The sequence below is a fragment of the Cavia porcellus genome, unplaced genomic scaffold, assembly GCF_034190915.1.
Source record: "Cavia porcellus strain 051 isolate PalLab524CR breed Dunkin Hartley unplaced genomic scaffold, mCavPor4.1 scaffold_13, whole genome shotgun sequence".
NCBI lineage: Eukaryota > Metazoa > Chordata > Mammalia > Rodentia > Caviidae > Cavia > Cavia porcellus.
Window position 1 is genome coordinate 28,037,451 of NW_026947496.1, and position 20,451 is coordinate 28,057,901.

A 20,451-nucleotide genomic window follows, 5' to 3' on the forward strand; every position below is an offset into this window, starting at 1 on the left:
TTATTAACTTGTTCAAACTCACATGTTTGCTGACTTTCAGGCTCTCAGGTGAGTATCCAGGTTGCCTCCTCTTGTGGCGTTAGAGCCCAGCATGCACAGCCCATGGATAACCGCCTTCCCCACCGTCCCATCTGTTTTTCTGGGGAGTGTGGCCTCTGTGGCCCATCCACAGAGCTTTCCAACCACAGAGCCCTGAGGGTTATGGAGGTGCTTCAGGAGATGAAGGGCATCCTCCTCCAAATCAGCCTTCCACCAAAGTAACTCTGCTTTCTTCTGTTGTCTGTCCTGGGTTCTTTCCTCACAATGCATAGGAAAAGCAACATTGGCGCTCAAAGTAAATCTGCAAAACACCCATCCTAACTACACATCCAAATTAGAAGGGCCAGCGACATGAGAGAACCCAGAGAATGATGAGTTCAGCTCACGGGTCCTATGGAGATGTCCTCAGTGTGCTTGCCAGTGACCCACTGAATCCAGGAATGTGCCTACCAGATCTCCGAGATCTAAGCCTCCCTGGCTGGGTCATGTTTGCTCTAGATAAAAAAATCTGTGCTGAAATTGTTATTAAAGATGAGGAATGCCACCTTTGCTACAGGCCTTTGCTTCCTTTGCTACATCCCTGCAAACCATCCCTTTAGGAGTCCAGTTTGGTATTGTTTAATATCGATAATAATAATAATAGCTTTACAGCTGGCCTGGAGCTTGTCCCAGGCATCGTCCTGGGCACTTCACACAGGGCATCTCACTAGCTCTCATATAGTCCTGGGAGATCACTACTGTAATTTGCCTATTTCCAGATGGAGAACTGAGGCTTAGAAGTTCTGTAATTTTCCAAAGATCACAGAGTTTCAAAATTCAAACCCAGGCTGTGTGAGTACGCAATGCAGATGCTTCACTGTTCACTACACAGTAACAACACAAACTTCACTGAAATCTTCTACTGCCCTTCATTGAAAGTCAGTAAGATAATTCCATGATTTCAAAATTGCTTCCCTTCTCTCCAGTCCACTCTTCCTGAACCCCGCAGTCACTCGCCACACACTGCGATGTCATTCCTGGGACTGATGATGTACCTGAGCCCCCCCCCCCCACCAATTGCTAACAGAGCTTTCAGCCCAGTGATTCCTTCGGCTGCTCCCCAGAGGGTGCCTTGCAGGGACAGTTGCAGGAATTTGTGTGTAAAAACCGTCTGGCTCTGGGCCTTTTTCTCATCTTACTCTTTTCCTCTAAAATCTGTCATTTCTGTTTTCAGCCCTGCCCCAACCTGTGCGAAGAACTCAGAATCTCTTTGAATTTTCCCTAAATAATCCTCTCTGCTTCTCATCCTTTCATTAAAGTGATGGAGACTTTCCTGCAGACTTGGGTAGGGGAGACACAGTGCTTTACAGCATAAACCTTGTGCGGGGAAAAATCTAACCTGCACATCTCTGTTCTTCACTCTCTTCTGCATTATATTCCTTCCCTTCCCTCCCAACTCCCCGTGGTGTTCAGCCCTTTCCTGGACACCCCTCCAAGCCTTCAAAGTCCTCTTTCTCTCCTGTAAAAAACATGCTGACTCTGCTACCCCGCCTCACCTGTCCCTAAACCTGTGATGGTGAACCTGTGGCACATGTGCTGCAGCGGGCATGCAGAGCACTTTCTGTTGGCATTAGAGCCATGTCACCTCCAGCATCACCCCAGCAGATCAGATCAGAGGACAGGGCACACAGAGGCCACACGCATGTTCAGCACCAGGAGATGACATGAGCAGTATGGGTACTCAGTCTCTAAAAGATTCGCCATCACTGCCCTAAACTAACTAAATTCATTTATTCAGCAAATACTTAAGGAGTACTTTCTATTTGGAGCTAGGCTGTAGGTGCTGTGGAGAGAGTAGAGACTTGGGGACAGGTCTCTATTTGCCTTGGAGGAGAAGGTGGATGACAAGCACACAACCAAGGAACAATTTCATAGAGTAGGAGGCACAAGAGCTTTAAAGAAAGCCCAACAGGGCAGGGAGACAGAGAGACAGAAGCTGTTCTGGATGGAGGGAGAGTCTCTGGGGAAGTTTCTGAGTGGCTCTGGGCTCAGACTGCATTATCAGCAAGCAGCCCAGCAGGTGAGTATGGGGGTGGTGATGGTAGGGAAGTCATGAAGATCCTGGCTGTGAGCTCAGCAGGCTAGAAGGACAGTAAGGTGAAGGACATTGGCTGTACATCTGGCCAATAAACAGGCAGAGATGAAGTTAGACAGGGCAGCAGGGCCAGTTTTGGAGAACTTTGTTATGAGCCCTAGCATGACATTTCCCCCCGGCTCCCTCTACAATACTGATGGCTTAGTGGTCACCTCAGCAATTTGAATATGCTTTTGGGGTCTCACATACAGCACCCACCGAGTGATTCATAGAAGGTGCTTTCTGCTCAAAGACTAAGTGGATTGAAACTTCTGTAACTCAAGGTACAAGGAGTTTTTTCTGTTAGTCTACTGTGGAGCCAGCAGAGAGAACCACTGATTTAGAGCCAGCACCTTGCTAACATACACTGGGGGTCCTGCTGTATTAAAAGAGCTGAGGCTCAGCACAGTGGCTCAGCAGGGATTCTGGGGGTGCACTTATGAGCAGCTCCTGCAAGTCTCCAGGCACTCTGGACAGCTGGGCCATGAACAGAGGTCTGCACCTGGACAAGCAGCTGAGAGATGTGCAATTCTTCACCTGTGAATCAGAGCTCAGGGGTGGGGACCAGAGTGCTGTGGTTGGACAAGTATTCAGGTGACCTTGCTGCGAGCTACAATTTGAGAGCCTTGCCTTAGGGTGCCCAGCACTTAACGACCCATCTTCTGATCCCCAAGGTAGATGAATGAGGTAATGAGAGGAGAAAGCAAGTGAGCAGCTGAGCAGAGGCAGCCAGGAGTCAGCGAGCAGTCTAAGAAGGGCTAGATACTTCCATTTAGTTCAGACAACAGGCAGCATGGTGTTGTAGTCGGTGTCTGCGGGTACTGTCCTGTGCACTGTGGGATTTTTAGCAGCAGGCTGGAGCTAGGGGGAGGCCAGCGGGTGGGAGGCACTGTGTACCACGTGCTCTGGATGTCCTGGCTTTGGTTAGCAGCATACCACCTTCTAGATGCCAGTAGCAACTTCTCATTCTCCCCGCCCCAATTTGTGGCAATGGAAAATGCCTCCAGACATTGCCATATGTTCCCTGGTGAGAAAATGGTCCCAGATGAGGGCCACTGGGGTAGTAGTAAAAAGCACAAAATTCATTACAGACTCCAGTTCTAGTCCACAGGTCCTGCTGGTGGAGGCTGAATCTTCCTACCCAGCAGGGAAGAATACTGGCAGGATGAGACCAAAATACTCTGAAGGTGATTCTCTTCCCTCACTCTACAGCCGCAATTGCTCAGATCACTGTCAGATACGTGACAGGCAATAGAAGTCTGTATTTAAAAGATGATATCGAGGAATGAAGTTGAGTGTACCCAAGAGGGGCATTTTGCAGGCAAGATGAGACGTGGGGCCAGGGCTCTGGGGTCCAGGACATGGGCCCCCTCCAATGCCCGTTTAGGTCCTGGTGACTTAGTCAGTCTGTAAGTTACATAACTTGTCTTAAGCCTCAAACTCCTCCTCCACCAACAGATTAATGAAACTACCTCCATTACAGGGCTATTTCGAAGATTAAATTAGATAACATATCATCTCACAAGAAAGTAATATATTCTTTAATTCAGCTTCTGCCCTAATGGCAGGTTAATACCAGTCAGAAGAGGGGCCACTTATATGTTATGGACCCACTTTTCAGCACAGTGGGTCCCATGTAGTAGAGTGTAGTACCTGAGTTACAGGACCACCCTGCTTCTCATCAGCTGTGTGATTCTGACCCCTCCTGACGGCCTCAGTTTCCTCATCTGCAAAACAGAACAAGTGGTCTCCAAGATCCTGCTTCCTTCTACCAGACTGTGATTCCCTGTGGCTGCCATGAACTCTCCTTCATACTTTATACTGGGCTTGGCCAATACTTACATCAAACTTCCCTTGAAGTCCTTCTTCTTATCCCCATTTTTATATACTGACATACAATCTCCTTCCAACCCAGAGCTCTATGCGAAAAGCCTGGTTCCCAAAGGCACAGCATGTACCATTCCTGTCCAGAGTCCAGGGGTGCATGATGGTGGGAGTGGTTTTCTTTGACGCATTCTTCATAGGGGGCCTGACTATGCTAATTAAGTCATCCTCCCAGTGCAGAGGCATTTCTTTGCTCAGTAACTTAAGTCAGTCTCTAGGGCTGGGAAGGAGGAAGCCACTCTTGTCCCTGTCCACCTGCTCCAGGATTAAGACCCTAGATATCCACCTGGGAGAGCAGTGTCCCTCCCTCCCTCCTGAGATGCCCTCAGAGGTCTTGTTATGGAGAAAGATACTCATGTCTAGGGAGCTCCTACCATGTACCAGACACTACCTTTTAACCCTCTTTGAGGACTAATAGTGGAAGAATACACCTAATTAGATGCTAACTCTTTTCATGGCCAAGTTCAGAGGGAGCCAGTTACGGCAGAGACTTCGTTAACCGGATCACTTGACCTCATTTTTCCCCTGGCTGTGCGATGTGGATACGTAGGGCTGTGCTGTAACTTGGATCATGCCTCGCTCTCCATCTTCCTTCCCGTTAGAGAGAAACAAACACAGGATGAGCCTCCCCACGTAACGTGACTTCATCAGGCAGAATAGTCAGAATGAAAACCTCCTGGTCACATATCTGCACAATGCCAATGATTACAGTGATTAAATCAATCAAGCTCAATTTCATAATCATTCAGTTATAATTCCCCACCTCGGCACAGCCCCAACACGTGGCATCCCAGCTGTCTGGTACAGGAATCAAAATCACAGTATTAAGACATTTTGAGGGAGGGCTAGGCAATTTTGTGAAGTTAATAGTATATTAATAGGGGCTGGGGATTTAGCTCAGCGGCATAAGCGCCTGCCTTGCAAGCAGGCAGTTGTGAGTTCGATCCCTGGTACCGATAAAAAAGGAAAAAGACAAAAAAATAGTATATTAATAAGGATGATAAGACTTAACACTCCATGATAATTTTGTGTTATGATGGTGAAATATCTGGTTCATGATTTCCTCAGTAGTAACTTTCTCAAATTGCTCAAGTATGAAAATATACCCTACTTCCCACTCCCCTCAGTGAATGTTTTAGTCTCAGGATTATTTAGTCAATTACATATAGGAAATATTTAATTTTTTACTTTTATTAGTACATGTTTGTAGTGTAGAATGATTACATTCATCATGGGGATGAATGTGCATATAAATCTTAACTCTTTTTATGACCCCTTCCCCTGTCCTACCATTCTTCTCTCTCCATTTCTTGGATGGACCCTTTCCATTTGCAAAAGATTGGTCTCCCTGTTTCAATAGGAAAGATTTTTAAAATCAGCTGAGAAAGTTACCCCTAACATCTACAACTGTCCTTTAAAACTCTTTGGAAATTCACTCTATAAAAATACAAGAGCTATAGTTTGCACTGTGTGAGGTGTTTGTAAGATGTGTTTGCTCTGGCCCTGCAGAGAGCTTGGTGGATCCATGTGACCTGTGGGTTGGTCAGTGATTTTTGGGTCACAAATAGAGATCTGTGGGCATCATGTTTAAAGTGAGGAGAGGCTCAGCTGGAAAGCTTGGATTCATGGCCACTGTTCCTTTTCTATAGCTGCAAAGGAGTTACATGAGAGCCAAAGCAGGAGGAAGACAGCTCACGGGCTCACTTTCATGTTTTCTGCCTGCTCCCATTCTGTTGTGCTATGGCCATCCCTTAGTTTCCTGTGGCAATTGATTTTTTGCATGCATCAGAGCGCTCAGTTTATTCCCTCGTAGTCATCAGAGACTTCAGATTTTAGTTTGATTCCTTTGAAACCTTGAAGACAGAAAAAAATGAATTTGTCCATAGTCAAGTCTAGCACGCAATGAGAAACTCTGAGAGCCCCTGATCAGGGTTGGGATGGGGTACAAGGAAGGGTCACAGTAACTGTCAAAGCTGTTTCTCCACCTTGGCAGGAGTAATGATAGCTTTGCTTTATAATAGTTCATCAGCCCTATGCTAGTGTGTCTTTCTTTGTGCAGGCTTTATTGTGCTATAAAGCTTTAAAAAAGTAATCGATCTATAAACAATTATAAAACAAACCACTGACAGCAAATAAAGGTCCACACAAATAGTACAATAAAATCATCAGACAAAGACTATAAAGAGGCTGTTTATAATACATTTAAGGAAACACTGGTTTGCAAGTTTGTGCAGGAAACCAAAGGCCGCATAGACTAAACAAACACGTCTGAAAAAGAATGAAATAGTACTTCTGGAAGTAAAAATTATCATGATAGAATTCAACTGACTGGCTGTGTTTATCAGCTAATTAAACATTGCTAAGAAAAGGATTACTGAAATAGGAAATCAGAAGAGAATACTAATTATGCATCTTGGGGAGAAAAGAAATGGTAAAATATACAAAACCATTAAAAGACATAAAAGATAGAATTAGAAAAAAAAAAAAAAAAGAAAAGGGCAAAGACAACTCCTAACTCTCAAAAATAGAAAATAAAACCCCAGTTTAAAAAATGAGCAAAAATTTGAGCTTCACCAAAGAAGATGTACAAATGGAAAATGAAGACAGATAAACAACATCACTAGTTATTAGGAAAACAATTAAGATCACAATGAGATATAAGTAATACCTGTTAGAACAGCTAAATTAAAAAATATAGACAATACCAATGCTGGTAAAGATGTGAAGAAAATGGGTGTTTCATACATTGCTGGAGGGGGTATAAAATAGTACAGTCGTCCTGGAAATGAATTTGAAATTTCCTCAAAAAGTTAAACATTTACTTGCTGTGCAGTCCATCAGTCATACTCCCAGGCATTTGTATCATGGAAATTAAAATTTGTATCCATACAAAAATCTGTTACAAGTGTTCATGGGGTTTTTTGTAATAGCCAAGTACAAAAAACAACCAAAATGTGGCTCAGTAGGTGAACTGCTGAGCAGACTGTGAACATGCAGTCATAGATTTCCATGTAGCATGGAAGGAAAGAACTCCACATATGCACAGCAGTGCGAATGGATCTCCTGGGCGATGTGCTGAGTGGGAAGTCCAGCCTCCCAAGGACACTTGTGTGGGGTCCGTTTTGTTATACAACATTTGGAAATTTTTAAAACATGTTTTATCCAATTAGTAGTCACCAGAGATAAAGGCTGGTAAAGGTTAGGGATGGGGGAAATGGCAATTGACTATGCACCACGAGCGGAAGGGAGACACTGGTGGTGAAGGAGTAATACAGACAGCACTTGGACTGTGATGACGGTTACAGGATGGTGTCTACTTACACCTGTGATAAAGTGTCATAGAACTACACACACACACACACACACACACACACACACACACACATGCACACGCATACACATATTCATATGTTTGCACAAACGGAAGTATACACACACCAGAGTTGCAGAGTTCCAATTCCCCCAGCCTGGCCTCCATCAGGATAAAGCTATTTTGAGACATTCTTCCATTTGCAGGGCACTAGATACTGGAACTCTCCAGGAAAGCAGTGATGGACTTTCCAATACTTCTAGTAGAGATTCAAAGATAAACATCATTCTCCAAATTACAAGATTTCCAAAGGACTCATTTAGGCAGGATGACTTCTGTCACTTTTAACATACACCCCTCTAGAATCTCCTGTTTTCACCTGAAGGCACCCCCTTTCCAATGAGTTTTTTTTGTATGTGTGGTAGGGATGGAACTCAAGGTCTCCCACATGTTTGGCAAGTGCTCTCTCGGGGAACCAAAAACCAGTTTTCCAAGAGTTAATTTTATTTTCTTTATTCGCTGCATGGCTGATTGAACCCACGGCCTTCTCACTGAGCTACATCCCCAGCCCTTTTAAAAATTATTTTGAGTTGGGGTCTCACTAGGTCACTAAGTTGTTCAGGCTGGGCTTGAACTTGCTATCCTCCTGCCTCAGCCTCCCAGAATACTGAGGTTTTGGGTATGTATCACCATACCTTTCTCTGAGTGCTATTCTTCAAGTGACTAAAAACTCAGTACCTACCACAATAAACAAATATGAACTTCTCCGTAATTTTAAAAGTATGAATAGTGGGGCTGATCTCTGATGACTCCTATCACACAGTGAAATACTCATGACATGAGGAGAGGGCTGATGATCACTGTTTACTAAAAGGATATTTTGTCTTATGTGTATGAAGAGAATAAATGCACTCTTAGAGAAACCTAAAAGACAGTTTGAGTAACGTATGTTATACCCGAGCTGGTAGCATTGGGGACTGGGCTGATAGGCTATGGGAGACCGGCTTGGGACCGCTTGGGAACAACACAGAAAATGTCTCCGTCTTGTGGCTGTAAGGCTGTGGCCTCCTCCAAGTTGCACCTATGCCGTCCGCGGAGTCCTTAGCTGACCTGTCAGGAGGGTCACATCTATAGTCTAGTCATAAAGCGCTTTATAGGTGCATTTCTAGTGCCGCCTCTCGCATCTCCCAGGAAACACACACTACCACGAAAGACAAATAAAAATATCAAATATCCATTGCACTAAATATCAGGCTCAACTAGTGCATGAAACATTTTTAAATGGAACTAACACTCTCCCCTTCGTGCTGTTTTTGAATCTCTCCTTTCTCTTCCATTCTCTGACCTACAGGAAGGCTTCATCATCTTTCTCTAATTATCCCTTCATACCTCTGCACTCTCTCCTCTCCAAACCATAATTTATGTCACAGGATGAATAATTTTCTTAAATTAGTTTTTTACTTACCTCTATAGCAAAGTCTCCCACAACCCCATGAAACCTATAATTTTAAGTGCAAACAACTTGTTCAAACAGTAAACTGAAAAGAATTCCAATTGCAAGATAATTTTTTTTTTGGTGTCAGGAATCGAACTCAGGACCTTGCAGTTGTCAGACAGGCACTGTACCCTCAGCCATATCCCCGGCCCCAGCAAGACATTCTTAATCTTACTGTGTACTCAGGTTCATTCCTGCTCCATGCATTCACACTGCCTGCTGCTGAGCAAACCCTTGGCCTCGAAGCTGGTTAGCACAGCGGTCAGAAGCGTGGGCTTGCAGCAGGCTTCCTCAGAGTGCACTCTGCCTCCCCTCCTTGCTAGTCGGGCAACCTGGAGGAATGCTTGGCCTCCCAGGACTACAGGTTCTGCACTGGTACAATAAAGACAATCTAAGTGCCTACTACAGTGGGTTACTCTGTGGATTAAACAAGTTAATTCTTATAAAGTACTTGCAACAAAACCCGTGCCCTATAGTAAGCATAATAACAGAAGGGCTTTCCTTGTTACCTGCTCATCCTCATTACTAAGGTTTGGAGAGATTAAGTGACTCTCCTCAGACTTCACTACTAATAAGTGTCAAAGCTGAGATGCTAATCTGTGTTTTTTGGCTTTAGATCTCGTTCCCTTGATCAACCTATTACACTGTATCCACCCATCCCCTGAATTTTCTCACAGCAGCGATTGTTCATAGTGCTCAGCTTGCTTACTGGACTATCTCAACACGCTGGTCCTCAGTGCTTTCACACACCCTGCCCCAGCCTGGAATACTTTCTCTTCTCCTACAAGTACCCTCCCCCCAATTTCTTAACAGCCAAACTGTTTCAAAAGCTCTGTCTTCTCCCCCTGAATTTTTATGGACTTTATCGGCCTATAAAGCTCATTGGCACTGGTTGTATCCCGCCTTGTAAAGTGACTTGTCTTTTCTGTGTGTCTTGTTTCTCCAGCAGGACTGTAAATCTGCTGAGGATGGACTGTGTCCGCCTGATGGTTCTTGGCATTCCCAGCAGAGACTAGTGAGGTGCGTCGCCTCAGAGGAGACCTTTCTCAAATGTCTGCTGATTGATGAATGGGCAGAAAAGCAGTTAGCAATGGACAAATTAGCCCCATTCTCACCATAGCTTCTGTGTGCGCGACACATCCCGTCCCTTTCTTATCACTTGTGGAAAGTCTCTGGAGCTGAAGGCAAATAGCATGGGATATGGTTTGAGTGTTTGCAGAATTTATGCTGCAATGTAACTCTGAACAGTGGTATTAAGAGATGGGGCTTTTGGGAACCGATTAGGTCACGAAAGCTCTGCTCTTGTGGGTGGGACTGGTGCCTTATAAAAGACTGATGGGAACTAAAGAGGCTCCCCCCAGTCTGCATGTGAGCACAATATCAGTGCAGGTGCTATTTTGGAAGGAGCCTCAATCTTTCACCACTGAACTTGCCAGTGCCTTGATTTTGGCGGTTTCAGCCTTCAGAATTGTGAGAAATAAATTTCTACTATTTATAAGTCATCCAGTCTTAGCTATTTTGTTGTTGCAGCACTATATTATGAAGGTAACATATTTCCTCACATTCCTCACATTTAGTGGGCAAGAGAAAGGTTTTATACTTGCTTTTGTTAGTGTAGAAAGAATCGCTAAAAATTAGTTAGCTACATTCCTCTGGAGATTCAAAGAAATCTAGAGAGATGCCCCATCTTTCTCCCTGAATGTGGAACCAACTGAAATTTATACAAGGAGGTAGCCAGAAGATAAAAATGTACAGAGTGTTTCCAATACAGAAGGAATCCATGCTGTGTGTGCCTGAAGCTGGTCAGCCAACCAACCGGCTAAGCATAATTACCACCCAGTCACTGGTGAGGCATTGGGTCTTTACTCCAATGTGAGTAGTGTAATTTCAAAAAGAAGCCAAGATAGAGTAGGATGCCACATAAAGATGGACGCCCAGAGCAGGTTGATGATAAGTGAACAGATGCCCATAGTTGATGGCCATTACCAGAAGCAAAAGGAGAGGCCTGGGTCAGATTCTTCCACAGAACCCACAGAAGCAACCAACCCTGCTGACACTTTGATTCTAGACTTCTCTCCAGCAGTGGCAGAAAATAAAAATAATCAATCAGAAAATATATGACAACAAGAAACAGTTACATATATTATGGGTCACTTATGCTTTGAAAAATTCTATAACCATTTAAATTATATTCCTTCAAAGATGACTAAATTATTACTAACAATGAATAGAAAATACAATATTAAGTAAAAATCATTGCATCTATACAATATAATTCTCATTTTGTAGGAAATAGATGATACATATCGAAAAACAATTCCTAAAATGTAGCATTACCGATGTTTTCTATGGTTTTTTCTTTCACTTGAGACTGTTTTGAACATTCTAAAAGGTCAGCAAGAACATATATTCCTTTGTTTTGTTTGGTTCTTGTTTTTGTTTTTGGCATGCCTTCTTAATCATGCTAAAGAATTCATCTCGAACAAGGAAATTTGGGGCAGAAGGCAGAGTGTTTTCCTCCTCAGTTAAGAATTTGAACTACTGTATTGGAGGAGAAAGACCAACTGTTCATGTCTAAAACTGAAATCAAGCACGAGCATTTTACACAACATGTTCAAATGCAGAGAAATGCAGGGACTGCTGCACAGTAAGCACCCTCTGGTTTTGACGAAAGTCTTAATGGTAGGGGCAAAAGGGGACAGCCAAGCATATCCTGGGGGGAGGATCCCATCCCCATTGACAAGCTGCCTGGTTTTTGTTGGTTTTTACAAACTTCTTGCTCTTGAAAGCCGAACTTTTTATTGTGTAAATGTTTTGAGGACTCAAGTTATCTGCATTTAGAAAAAAAAACAGGAGCGCTTCTTTAACCTCATGAGCAGCTTCCTCCCTGCCCCTGGTGAACCGGAAGCTGTGTGATCACCGCTGTCCAGGCACCAGGCCATCGCCACATGGGCTCTGTGAGCGCAGCCAGGGCTGGTGTCCACGCTGAAATGAGCCCGTGAGGGCAAAGCGGAAAGCAGTGGGCGAAGCTGTAAGGACAGTGGGAAAGCCGGAAAACCTTTAGCAGTGAAGAATACTGTACCAATGATTGCTTGGCCCAAACGCACTCCAGGTGAGTGTTTCTCTTTGCGTGTGCTCTGTTTTTCAGGGCAGCTTGCCGCACTTTCGGAAATATTTTTGTAAGCTAAAGGCTGCCACCTGTGTGGTTTTGGCACACGCCTCACTCCTCAGCTCCATTTCCTCATTTTCAATTTGAGTGTGCTCTCAAGCGTTAAAGGGCACATAGCTCACTTCTCTTCTACCCCTTATACCCTTCACATGAATGTACAAACAGGTAATGCTTTAAGTAACTTCATAGTTTAGACTCAAGGTCTTACTCATCCCAAAGTTCTTGTCTGAATATAAAAAGGCTCATCCTTCTACCCCTCAAACAAATGTCTCTAGTCCTTTCTAAACATCCCATGTCTCTGTCCCCCGATAACACAATCTCTGAAATTCTAGCCGCAGAGACTAGAATATTAACCCTTATTATTTAGGGTTAATATTTTTGGCACTGATGCATATTCATTGGGGACAGACTGCCTGAACTTGAATCCTAATTTCCACTTAGTTATGTGACTTTGGATGTTAGGTAGGCTATTTATTCACCATGTTCTTTAGTGTTCTCATCTATGCAATGGGGGTAATGCCAGTATCTGGAATTGTATTTTCAATTCCTAAATGTTCCTTACTATTTCTGGTGAGTGAATTTCAGAGCCACATGAGCATCTCCAGGAAAGATGTCAAAGGGTCTCACAGTGGAAATACCTTTATTCGCCAGATGAAGTGCATGCTACGGAGGTTCATGTATCTTGAGACAAAGAGTTAATCTGATTTTCTCTATCTGTGAACTAATTTCTTCTCATCTCCAACCCCCTTCTACAACTGGCCTCTCGATATGATTTATCACTGTTTATGGGAAATCATGTTAACTTGAATTTAGCTTGGACTAACGCTGTCTCTATTCATGTTTTAAGTTTCTTATAAGATTCTTTGCACATAGTGAACTGTAACCTCACTTGACTCACACACAGACTGCACCCTTCTCTTGTAAAAAGTAACTGAGTCAGGGCTGGGGATTTAGCTCAGCGGCATAAGTGCCTGCCTTGCAAGCAGGCAGTCGTGAGTTCGACCCCTGGTACTGATAAAAAGGAAAAAGACAAAAAACAAAACAAAACAAAAAAAAGTAACTGAGTCTAAACCTGTGGTGGTGAACCTATGGCATGTGTGTTGTTTTTCTTTTCAGACAAAAGATATTAACATATGAGTTGTTTTTTCTAGACTAAAACCTCAGTATTCAAGTTGAATTGCAGTGTTGGCACTTTGCAACACATAAGTGGGGTTAGGGTTGCAGTTCGGGGACTCCTCTTTAAAAGGTTCACCATAACCAGTCGAAACCAATCACAATAGGCCAATGTTAGTGTTTAAATAAGACAGGCACTAGCTGTGACCAATCAGGCTGGCTCTATACCTCACTTCTATTTTCTGTGTGTTACTTCCTTTTCTGTAGTTGTAAGTATAATCTGCCCATGTGATGGGGCAAGCAATCTGCACTATTTTCAGCTCAAACTGCTACCTGAATTGCAAATAAAACCAACATGCAAAACTAGATTTGTTGTAGTCTTGTGTTTTAATAACTGGGAACAATGGGCTTCATTTTCCTCTTTCAGCTGATGTGCATCCTATCTATAAGCCGTGAAGATCTCTTTCTGCTCTACTTCCACTGGGTCTATACTTGGACGAACCAAAGAGAATGCAAAGACTGATCAAATTTAAATTGAAAAACTGTTATAATAAAAAACACGCTGCCATTGAGTCACTCTCAGACTATTCCCTTCTTCAAATGTGCTGATCCCGTCATTCTTACCACTTTCTGAAACAGCTCTGAAAGTCCTCTTTTGTGAAGGGCTTTGTGTGGTATGTTCAAAATTACAGTGAAAACTGCTTCAACTGTCACCCAGTGCAAAGCTTCCGAGTCATCGCCAAGTCACACTGGTGAGCCATCCCACCATGGTGCTTTCAGGTAGCCCAGCACAGGGAACTTTGTTTTGGAAAGGCCCTGCTAGGATTGGTGTGCATGGAATCTTATTTTTTTTTTCCCTGTAATCAACTATGTGATGCTTTTTTAAAAAGCAAGTTGGTGGAAATGCCCCTGTTCTGCTTTGTTGCGGAAGGGAAAGATCAATTCTCACGACTTCTTCCACACCATATTCTGACCTAGACCCAAAGAAATAGTCCATCTGTCACCCATGGGATTGTTTTTATCTGGAAATTTACAAGTCTACTCTGAGCACTGGAAGCAAGTTGGGGGTGTAGCATGATGATTAACAGCACAGATTTGTTTTTTTAACACTGAAAAATCTGGGTTCAGATTTCTGCTTAGCCACTTGTTAGCTTTGTGAGTAGCTGATCTCTTAGCTGCACGTTCTTCCTCTGCGTGACACGAAATACACCTCTCAAAGAACTTAAATGAAGGTCTGCAAGTAAAACATGTGGCTCAGAGTAGAAACTCAGCAAATATTATTGCTGTGTGTTGCCCAGTTAGCAATTATATTTTACCACTAAATGCAGCTTTGCAGGTAGGGGAGTAAGGAGAAGAGATATAGCCTGGAAAAACAGAAGGAGTTAGAGCCCTATACTGAACTCCTTTGGGAGGATGCCCTGGGGATTCCCGTCCCAGAGAGGCTACCTGCCTTAATTTTTAAATGAAATCCTAATTTGCTCTTCCCTATTCCAGTCTCAGGACTGTGGATCTCGGAGCCACTGAGAAGCTGCTAAGAATCTCAAAAGAAAAGTATTCTCTTATCAGCTTTTCTCAGATGCAGAAATTTATGAGGTAAGTAAAGCACCTCCTAATATATATATGGGAGTTGAACCGATTATAGTGGGATGGTTTCGTTGGATATCTATGTACCATTTGCATGCCAGCAATAATGAGCCAAATGACATCTGGTCATCTTAAATGCACCCAATAACCTAGCATCTTACCAATATTGCATATTTATGTAAATATTTTGTTTTAAAGATACCATTAGGCTCCTCCCCATGGGAAGACAAGACCATGGCTAAGCCTTCTTGTTCCCCCACCTTTAGTCAGAGCCACATTTGCTTAGTGAATTAGGGAAGCAGTGGGCTTCTCACATTTCTGAGGTAAGGAGTGGCAGCCTCATGTAGCTCGGTACCTGTCCAGGTGAGCAGAAGCACCTGGCTCAGCCACAGGTGCAATCAGGGAAAGGCAAGGTGCTGTGGGTATGGGGGCCTGTGGCATCCCCGCTCTCTCCATTCCTTAGCCCACCCCGCCTTGGCACAAGGCTGCTGGGCTCCTCGGGGGAGGGAAATACAGCTCTCAGGGTGGGAGCAGCAAAACAGAATGAGTAAGCCCGTGACAGGGGGTGGGAATGGAGCATTCATTCTTTCTCCAGTCCCCTGAATGAACGCATTCATTCATTCATGCATTGTTCCAGGCTTTTATCTCACATTCCTCTGTTTTACTTCTCCGTGGGATAACTTTCTCCACTTCTCTATGACACACAGAAATCAGGGTGTGTCTCGAATAGTTGAGATTCTTTTCCATGTTGTACTGCCTTTGCTCCCCTCCATTGAACAAAAGGGCACAGCATTTGGAAGCACACCAACAGAGTTAGAAAGAATTTTATCTTTGGTGAAGGCTCTCAGTGGTTGCTTTCTGTGCCCCTGTGCCTGGGGTTGCCTGGTGAGTAATTGCAAAGCACTTATCACCCAAACAAATATTTTCCCAGGTTCCCTATCCTGTGGAGCCACAATGGATCCTGCAAGGAAAGTGTCAGCATAAATTCTTGCTTACCCTGCATACAATTTCAACTCCTAAACAGGGGGAATTCTGAGGTTAGGAAGGACACAGATAAGGCTGAATGGCCAATTATGAAAGCCAGAGGAGGAAAAGGCTTTTCTCTTGGCTCCAAGCTAGTCAACTGGGTTGTACTGAGCTCATCTTGGCTTTGGAACAGAAGTATAAATCTGTACTAAAGGGCCCAGGCACCGGCTAGCAACCTGGCCCCGTTTAGCTTTGTATCATGAGTACTCAGATGCACTTGACCTTAGTGAACACCCCCATAGGGTCTGCAGTTGTACTGCCTGGGTCTAATCCCTCCTTCTACCACTTGTGGATGGCCCAAAGCAGGGACAGTCATTTAATCTCTCTCTCTCAGTTGCCAAGTGTTGTCATAGGTGAGGCAGAGCTCACGGTAGCTCCCACTCTACAGACTTGTTGAGAGGACCAAACAAGGTAACAGTTGCAAGAGGTTTAAAGGGTTCTGGGACCTAGTAAATACTTAATAAATGATATTTTGCTCCAAACTCAAGGTAGCACATAGAGGAAGAGGGCTGGTCAGCTGTCTCTTGACATGACTTACAACACACAGTTTGGCACAGGGATTTGACAGGGACTCTGGCTGGTCCCCAGTGGTTTGACTGAGGAGCAAGTATTTGATGGCAAATGGCCTCACTCTGGGATATTGCCATCAAAATCAACTGGTCAAAGATTAATAGTGTCTCATCACTTTCTAATTTCCCAAAGATCTTTTTTTAAGCAACAAAAGTAAAATACACTTGTAATAAAAGTGCACTTAGTCATGAAGCTTAGAAAGCAAAGATGAAACACCTTCTTTCAGAAATGTCACTTACCAAAGGTGGTCAACAATTATGAGCTTTCCACAGAGAGAAAGCAAAGGAGTAACAGTTTTGTTTGGCTGTTGCTACTTCCAGGATCTAAATTCTTTTACTTCTGCTGTCTATCCAAACAAAATGAGTTATTCAGTAGTTAGCATGACTAACATTACTAATGTGAATGCAACTAATTTAGTGGAGGCTGCTTTTATATTTCCACTTCTGAGTGACTCAGCTTGGCCTGTTACTATTGCCTTGGAAAGAATCATTTTGTACTCGGGCTGCAGTTTCCCAATCACATATTTTGAGGCCAAATGAGCTTATCACTTCTCCAGGCACAAAGTATTTATTAAGCACCTCCCCAAAAGCAATTTTTTACTTACACTTGACTTGCTTGCTTTATGAATCAAATAAAGTAGTTGGCTGATGTTCCTGTGTTTCCCCACCCATAAAATGGGTGCAATTATATTAGATTGCCAGAGGGTAATAATAAGGTTCCAGTAAGGGGAAATACTGGTTCAAAGCTGGTATGTGTGTGTGCTTGTACGGGTAGTGTTTTTTTGAGGCGGCATTTCCAGAACTACATCATCATTTTATTGACATATAACTGACTAATTTGGTGCACATACATACATCTAGCAAGTACGTATACAAGTTTTGGTGTCTGATTGGCCGGAGTTCTACTATAGCAAAGATAGCTGGTTGTCCCCCCGCATACCATCTCCCCCCTTACCCTTAAACAAAACCACTGAGTATATGCTGAATGAATGGTTACCTCAAATAAAGTTTATATTTTTATAACCTTCTATGTAGCTAGTATGCCCTTGATTAAGTTCTGTGCAGCGGAACATAAGCACAGATATCACGGGTGACTTCTAAGAGGTGTCCTTAAAGGGTGGAATACATACTTCTCTAGTCTGTTTTCTGCTGTTCAAATAAGAATGCAGTAGCTGGAACTTAAGTGGCCCTCATGGGCCACTAGGAGCAAACCACATGTGGACAACTGTGGATGGCAGCACGGAAGGAGATGTGAGTACCAGATCAGCACCGCACTATTTATTCCTAGCTTCCTTATACATGAGAAAGGAAAAGAAGTCAGTTTCCACATTCTGTTTGTCTCCCTGCTTCTAACATACACAGCTGTCCCTAATCCTAACTGATACATCAGACAAATTATAATTGCCCTGTCGATAAAACTGGAATGATTATTCTGTCTTAATGAGCTGTGAGGACTGATGCATTTGAAGCCCTCTGGCTCTATAGTAAATGATCAGCAAGGCATAAGTGTCAGTTCCTCTTATTATTTACATGAAATCAAATCAGCCCAAAAGCCCAAAGGCTGTTTTGCAGTGATGGAGGAAAAGAGGGCCCTGCGGTCCTCCCTTTTGCCTTGGTGCCCCGCCAAAGATAGCCATCTGATCAAGGTTCCTCTAGATGCCCTGGTTGGCATCACTGCCACTGAGGCTGGCACTGGGCCCTGCGAAGCCCTGCCAGCCTCTCTGCCACCTGCAGGATCAATTAAATGAACACAACTCTCTGAATGAATGAGCACTGGATTTGGAGTCCTCTGCTCAGGAAATCTCCCCACGTACAATGTATGTGACAGGCAAGAGCTCTCCTTATTGTGGACAATTCCAGGGTGGAGAGATTTTAATTTTTTCCAGTTGGGAGTGGAGCACTGACCGGCAACCTCAAGGAAACAGCAGCCCTTGAGTTGCTACCAACTCGTTGTGCTTTTCGCAGGGCCACTAATTCCACAGGCATGGCTACCCTCCTATTCGGTAACCATGGCTGTGCTGACTTAAAACAACAGAAAGCGGTCGTGCTGGGAGGACAAGATCAGTCACTGCTTAGAATTGCAGCAGTTCCTCTCTCGTACCCCTGTCAGAAGCAGCAGTAGGGAATCAGCTAGGGTTACTTTGGTGTCGATTTTTAAGTCACCTTCCGAACCCTCCCCTGGCCCCTGTCATGCTAAAGTGGAAAGAGAAGGCTGACAAAACCTGTTGACAACAGGAAGTGACAGAGTGACCCCGGCATCCCGGCCTTGGCAGACTATCAACCAGGTCCAGCACAGTCCTGCGTGCTGTCCCCACTGTGGCCTTGCTGTGTCCTTCACCATAGGAGGAAAGGCCATCACAAGACAACTTTGTGCCCATTACAGACACCTCGAGAATGAGAAGTGGGATGTCCTGGGTCCCTGGCCCCCGGTTAACCTGAGCCCAGCAACTGTCCATGGACCAAGGCAAGGCAGTGTCCTGGCTGAGGCCGATGCAGAGGGCAAGTTGCAATTAATTTTACTGGTTGCCATAAGCTGCTCTGGGAAAAGTCTGTTTTATGTTACACGATTTAGAGTGATAGCTCCTAGAACCGGGGACAGAATCGGCACTCAGGGGTTAGAATGGCTGGAATAATGTCCTGAATGCAGTGCAAAGTATAACAGCTACAGATTGTAACAAAGTCCTGAGGTCAGTTAGGGCAGAAGGTGGGAAAGACTTGATCGTAGCTCAGTATGGTGAAGCCCAGAGCTGCCCTGGGCTCTCTTCCAGACAGTCACTGTGTGCCCTGACCGCAGTAAGCTCTTCCTGAGCACTTGGTACAGAATGGGCACTGCTAGAAGGCCACCATATGTATGACAGTCTTTGGTGACAGCTCTTCTGTTTGCATCCAGGTCTACATATGGGAAAACAGAAGCACACAGTGGTTCAGTAACTTGTCCAAATTACACAGTTAACAGAGGTGTGAATTGAACCTTCTCTGTTCATGTTCTTAACCACTGGCGATATGCTCCTCTGGATCTCTAATTGAAGGAAGTGTTTTAACTTTGGGTTGGAATTTTACATATTTGTTTGAGCACAAAATACATTTTAAAAAGGTCTCGCAGCTACATTTGGTAGACTACTGCTCTGTGCAACAACCATTTGGAAACTAACGACAGAATGGTATAATTGCCAGGAAAAAAACTGAAATGCTATTGTGTGGCAACAGAAAAAGCGTTCTGTCTCTGAGATGTAGCTGGTCTATCATGTGTTCTGAGTTTGCCCGACCTTGCCTGGATCCCTTGATCAAGGCCGAGGATCATGTTTTCACATGAAACAAAGGTGATCAAGATTCTGAGCATCATTATGGTGTAGGGAGTGGCTGTTGAGGTTGGTAGGGTGGAGACCTGTGGTCTGGAGAGGAAAAGGGAGGAGAGGAGATGGCATTAACATCCTTAAATACTTCTAGGGTTTCCTTATATTCCAGGACAGAAGTCAGATCAACATGTAAAAGTTGCAAAAAACCAAGTTGCAAGGAAGAATATGTTGGAATAGAGCAGGCACACAGTCTTGACCATCTGCCTCTCTGAGATGGCCAGGCAGGAACCAGAGCTGTTGGGCAGGGAGCTTGCTACAGAAAGAGTAGGACAGAAGACCCATTTTTCAGTCCCTGCCCTGCTCCATACTAGCCATGTGACTCACTGGGTAGAAAGTACAGAGACTGATAGCTGCTTCTGAGATTATCTTGGTTCAGTGGCAGCCCCAGAGTATGTTTGCACTGGGACACTGTCAGGCTACTGACTTCAGGACTCCCTGAGTTACCTAAATCAGCAAATGCCGAAGTTCCTTATTTGCATATGACATGTGCATATTCTTTTAGACTCTTTATATCAGCTCTAGATTGCTTACAGTACTTAGCACAAGGTAGATATAATGGGAATTGCTACTATACTTTGTTGTTCAAGGAATAATGGCAAGACAAAATGCCTGCACATGTTCAGGACAGGGACAATTTTTTTCCTAAACATTTTCCATCTGAAATTGGTTGAATTCCCAGAAGCAGAATCCATGGTCAGCTGTGCTACTCTAGAGTCTATCTGAGAAGTCACAGGACAGAGACTCACAAACCAAACTCAAGTCTGAAGTCACCTGTTGGATTAAATCACTGTAA

At 43.9% G+C, this 20,451-nt stretch overlaps 1 protein-coding gene and 1 long non-coding RNA gene across 5 annotated transcripts in view; one reads left to right on the plus strand and one right to left on the minus strand.

The window, feature by feature from the left end:
* The window catches only part of Ripor2 (RHO family interacting cell polarization regulator 2), a 203,570-nt gene that overhangs the window by 133,300 nt on the left and 49,819 nt on the right, over window positions 1-20,451 (minus strand). The gene's annotated exons all lie outside the window — the stretch shown is intronic.
* The window catches only part of LOC111756488 (uncharacterized), a 32,186-nt gene continuing 23,316 nt past the window's right edge, over window positions 11,582-20,451 (plus strand). The window contains exons 1-3 of the long non-coding RNA XR_002790974.2: window positions 11,582-11,953; window positions 13,551-13,875; window positions 14,618-14,716. This is a non-coding gene — a long non-coding RNA (uncharacterized LOC111756488). The remainder of the gene's footprint in view (window positions 11,954-13,550; window positions 13,876-14,617; window positions 14,717-20,451) is intronic.